Genomic DNA, 5,508 nt, shown 5'->3' with positions numbered 1-5,508 from the left:
GTGATCTGAGGAGCCTGTACAGTTTAAGGAGTCTGGCTGGAGGTTAGGCATACTACACAAGTGTATTTAACAGAGTAATAACTCTGATTTTTCTCTTTCCTTAGAGATTTGGCTGAAACTCCCAGGAGAGTTTCAGGAGAAAGGCTTCAGGAAGACTGAAATCAGCTGGCAGGATCCAGCCCATCTGATTGGAAACTGCCAAGGAACCTGTGAGAGCACTGCCATGTTATAAAACAGTAGGAAAGGAGCAGCTTGGAGGTTTGTTGGTGGGGATGTTTGTTTGTTTGGAGTTTTTTGTACCACAGACTTGAAATAGAAAATGGATGAAGTGAGAAGGAAACTCATTCTCTTTAATACATCTGGATTATCAGGTACTCTTAGGAAGGATGAGCTAGAATAAGAAATACTGAATTTAGGAAACTTCTTATGCTACTGAAAGTCTGATTTTCTACCTTTAAGAAACGTACTTGTGTTAATGGAACCCTTTGTTTCAGTTGCTTAGATGATTGGTGAGGCCTTAAGATCTGTGAATGGAATAGAGTCTTTGAATTCCCAGTAATTTTGCTTTGAGATTTCCCTTTCAGCAATCTAAGTTCTGATGGTTCCAGGAGGTGGCTCACTTGGGATGCTTAGTTGGTTCTTGCTGGTGTTTTTTTGTTTGTGGTGGTTTTGGTTTGGTTTTTTTATATGTAAATTAATTTTGGCTGATTCATGGTATTCATTCAGTAGCTAAAATGAATGACTTAAAGTAAGCAGAGTTATCACCTAAAATGCAAGAACAAAAGGAAGAATTAAAAAGAGAAAATCAGAAGGTGACAGAAGGGAACAGGTTTTGCTTCTGGTTGCAGACTGGGGCTCTGCGTGGACACTAAATCACTGTTTACTCTCAGGAGGTTACAGCAGGTAGTGCTGTCACCTGTGGGTGAGATGGAGAACAGGTTGTTTCATTCTAGCTAACAGCATTCTAACTAGAGCCTAGAAGGGCGAGTCCTATAGCATGCGATGCAGACTTAATTTGCCGGTGAGTACGTGTGAAGGGCCAAAGGAAGCTGAGGGAAGGAAGACAAGAGTCAGGAGAAATTTCTTACCACCAAGTAGTAGTAGGAGGCCCAGGGAAGCATTTCCCATCCTCAGCTGCCCCTCTTGTCTTTCCCCACGCCGGCCTACCACCGCTCACGCTGGGCTGCTTCTGGGTACTACAGCAGGTGCTCAGGTTAAACGTTCCCTGTTTGCCTGGGAAGAGGGCATAGAATCACAGAATCATAGAATGGTTTGGGTTGGAAGGGACCTTAAAGACCATCCAGTTCCAACCCTCCTGCCATGGGCAGGGACACCTTCCACTAGACCAGGTTGCTCCAAGCCTCATCCAGCCTGGCCTTGGACACTTCCAGGGATGGGGCATCCACAGCTTCTCTGGGCAACCTGTTCCAGCGCCTCCCCACCCTCTCCAGGAAGAACTTCTTCCTGATATCCAATCTAAACCTCCCTGATTTCAATTTGTACCCATTACCCCTTGTCCTATCACTACAGGCTCTTGTAAAAAGTCCTCTCCCAGCACCCTTGTAGCTCCTTCAGATACTGGAAAGCTGCAATGAGGTCTCCTCGGAGCCTCCTCTTCTCCAGGCTGAACAAGGAAGGTGTGGTCCGTCAGCTGCGTGTCGCACGTGGGCGGCTGCTCCGGTGTGGACGTTCATGTCCCAGTTTGCTGCTGAGTGCAGGACCCTGCGGTGAGCGGGTTTCTTGGCTGAGGGAATCCTCCGGTAGGAGCTTTAAACCAAGGTTTCACAGTGAACACCGTAGATTGTAAATATGTCTGTAAAGAGTTGTGGTGATCTCTAATTGAAGAACTAACAATTGGCAAGGCATTTTGGGCAAGGGGATGGGTGAGAAACTTTTATAAAGGCAAAAAAAAAAAAATCTGTTTCTCGTAAGTGCTAATCTTGGAGTTGAGGCTGTCTTCATGTCACTCTCACAGAGGTAATGCGTGTCTCACCCCGGGCCTGTTTCCTGGCTCTCTCCAGGAACGAAATCCCCCCCCGCGGGTGGGGATGCCGCTGGGGAGGTGCCCGGTGCGGTTTGCGGGGAGCTGCTGCCCTCTGCTGGGTACCGGGTACACCCCCTGTTCCGGGGCCGGGTAGCCACAAAACCCCTGCTAAGAGAGAACTGGGCTGTTTATTTGCAATCATTCACACCCCCCTACAGTATTTTTTAATATGTGCCTGGAGGAGAACTGTTAAATTGAAATCTAATTGCAGTGAGTAATAGTTTTGGTTACAGCTTCCACACGGGTAAATAGTAGACACAACTTGTAATTGAAGATCGCTAAATACAAACGTAACCCTTTGAACAAACTGTTCCTCTGCTGTGAGTAGGATTTAAAAGCATGTGTATCAGCATTGGAGAGAACTGTTTAAAGTTGTCATTAGTATGACATTGGCTGGTTAGAAGTTAGCATAAAGGTGAATGTAACTTGTTTGCCTGAAGAATTATTGGGGAAAATTATCTGGATCATGAGGGACAAGCCACTGTGCGTCTGTATATCCTACATTCCACTGAGAAATCAGTTGAAAAATGCTGAAACTCCGCATTTATTGAGACAAATATGGCCAAAAATTGTAAAATCTTAATTTTAGAGGAAAACTAACTGAAACTGGAAATTGCATGTTTATGCTTTGTCACAAGACTAGGAGAACTTGAAGGCCTCAATAACGATTCCAGCAAGTTGTAGGTGTTTGTGTCACGTAAGAAGTGACCGATGTCCAGCTGAACACGCAAGCTCCGTGTAGCTATGTCACCGCAGGATTTAGCGTAAGCTCTTGTGCAGTTGTCTATGGGCCTGTTCTGGCTAATGTGGGTAACACCTACGTGAAAAGGCTAAACACAGCACTAAACCAAGTCTAAAATAAGAAAAAACCCCACAATTAGTTACCTTAACTCAGTTTTCTGTTTTTCCTTTAGAGGCTTTTAGTTCTGACTTCTGCATTTATAAAATCATGCTTTGTGCGTAGGTTTGTCCACTTTCTGCTGTTTCTGATGCCTTGAATGGTCAGCCAAGAGACTCAGAAATCGAGTCACCTCATGTTATTTTCTAAGAGTTAGGGACTAAATTGATTAAAAGGAAGCCGAATTCATGCGATGTTGAAGAATAAAGTTATAATGTATCTCCCAAAGACAAAATGCCTTTTAGTTGCATAGGTACTGAAAATCTTCACATTAACACCTCCTCAGAGTTAATTACCCCATCGTAGGATACTGTTATTTGAGTGTTTAACAGAAAGCATCCCAGGGCGTGGTCCATCAGTGTGAAACCTTCAGTTCCACTACGGAGAGGAAAAGACACATCCTGTCTGAGATAGGCCCACAAGGTTGCGTGGTCATGCTCACAAGGTCCACACTAGAACTGACTTTAGAGGTTAAATTTAACCATGCTGTAAACTTAATGAATTTTCCTCTGTGTGAGAGAGAAACCGAAGCAGGCCTGAACACTGTACTTAACAGATCCCAAATCTGGAGCTTCTGTCCAATGAACTCAAATTGACCCATGGGATATGTACTATTGATAAAATGGATTCTTTTGTTGTCATTTATTTGTGTTTTGAACGTGTAAGCTTTGTCTAGGCATTAATCAAAAGGTGAGTTTGAACACGGCATGGTGGCCAGGGTCTATCTGCAGTTGGCCCTTCTCTTCCATGCATGCAGGAATCAGGGGTGGTTATACCAGGTTTATGAACTTCAACTTTTATGGAAAGTAGTTGTTTCCTTTGGCCACATTAAAAGACCACACAGCTTAACAGACTTAGTTGTAGAGTAATTCTGAAAGGTGGGGAACTACACCCTACTGGGAACAGTGAGCAACCATTTTTAGATTATGGTAAGATAGCTTGTGTATTATACTGATGGGAGAAGTTTGTGTCGTGTTTGTAAGAGCACACGGGATAAAAAAAGGGAGAAATCAGTCACTGTAAGCACTTTAAATCTAGCAGATGGTGAAGTTTGACTTGCAACAATGCCTTTTAAAAGAAAAATAAATGAGGGGGGCATAGAAATGTATGAAAACATACTGTTGAACTTAGTAACACCCTACAACATAGGCTTGTTAAGGCAACGCAGTTAAATGGAAATGCCCTAAATATGTAAGCAGGATGTGAACAACCAACACCAAAAAGTCCTGTTTTACTGCAGAAAAAAACCCTACCACTAAGTCTCCTGTAGATTCTACAGCAATCAACAGCACTCAGCCCAGGCTTTTAGTCACACAGGAGCTTTATGCGTTTTGTTAGGGAACTTGATTTGGGAACGTACTCGCTGCTAGTGAATCTGTAGGATGAGAGACTGACTACACTCACTTCTCAGAGACTTACCAGAGGCGGAGAAACACAGTTCTAATAATGGGATGCTCAAGGCAACGTAAGCTACTGGTAGACTTGTATTTGGCTCCAGTGAGTCCAAAGTCTCACTGTGGACTGAAGTGACGAGCTACAACCATCAAACAGTTGAAGCCTGTGAAGTTTATTAGCAGTGGGTAATGCTGACTCTGGTCTAATTTAAAAAATAGTAAATACACAAAAATTACATGATCAGATAAGAATTTTCCCTCTCGCTTTCATGGAGGTATATATTTATATTATTTTCATCTCTTCAAAAGGTTGCTTAAGAGATGAAACTGTTCCAAACACAGACCAAGCACACAAGATTAATTGCTGTGTCAGGATAAGCATGCTCAGTAGTCAACGAAGTAAAATGTATTAAATGCAAATGGCATTTAAGGGAAGCCACAGCTATTACTCATGTGTGGTGCTGCTATCTGGAACAGGGCATAAAGAGCGTGCTGCTCTCCCTACAAACTCGCATGGTGGTTCTTGTGATAAATGTGGCTGGAATCCAAGGCCAAGAAGAGAGACAGCCATTGGAAGAACAGCCAATGTCCTGATAAAAAAAAAAAAAAGTCTATATTTTCGTAGCAGGTTTAATAAAAACGTAGTCTAAGTTGATGCTAACACTTTGCTGGAGCCAGCAGGTGTCAGTAGGACCCAATGCATGAGTTTGGCTTTTAGCGATGAAACCTTCGTGACACGTAGTGGGAAAGAAAATACTCCAAACAAATAGCAAGATTATACTGTATTTAATAAAGTCTTCACAAGTCAATAGTTAACAGTGAATGTAATCTAGTAAACAAGCAGATTGTCCAGTCTGTCACAGAAATAGGAAATTTATCCATAACACAAGAAAAATACTGAGGAGTAATACCTAATGTAAGATTTCACTTTAAAATCTTTTCCATAAATATTGTTATACTGTAAAATTTTCATGTTCTGTAGATACCCTGCACCAAGTAACCATAATCTCAGTTCAGCAGTGGGGTTGGTGTGGTGGTGGTGGTGGTGTGTTGTGGGTGTGGTTTTGGTTTTCTTTGCAGCAGTCTGAATATTCATAGTTTGGGGAGAGACACTCAAATTCACTTCAGCTGCATGTAAGTGTTTACCTTAAAACCAAGCAAAACTGAAAAAG

This window comes from Eurypyga helias, unplaced genomic scaffold (assembly GCF_000690775.1).
Source record: "Eurypyga helias isolate BGI_N326 unplaced genomic scaffold, ASM69077v1 scaffold24279, whole genome shotgun sequence".
Classification (NCBI taxonomy): Eukaryota; Metazoa; Chordata; class Aves; order Eurypygiformes; family Eurypygidae; genus Eurypyga; species Eurypyga helias.
The sequence above is the reverse complement of the archived record's forward strand: the minus strand, read 5'-3'. Positions refer to the sequence as shown.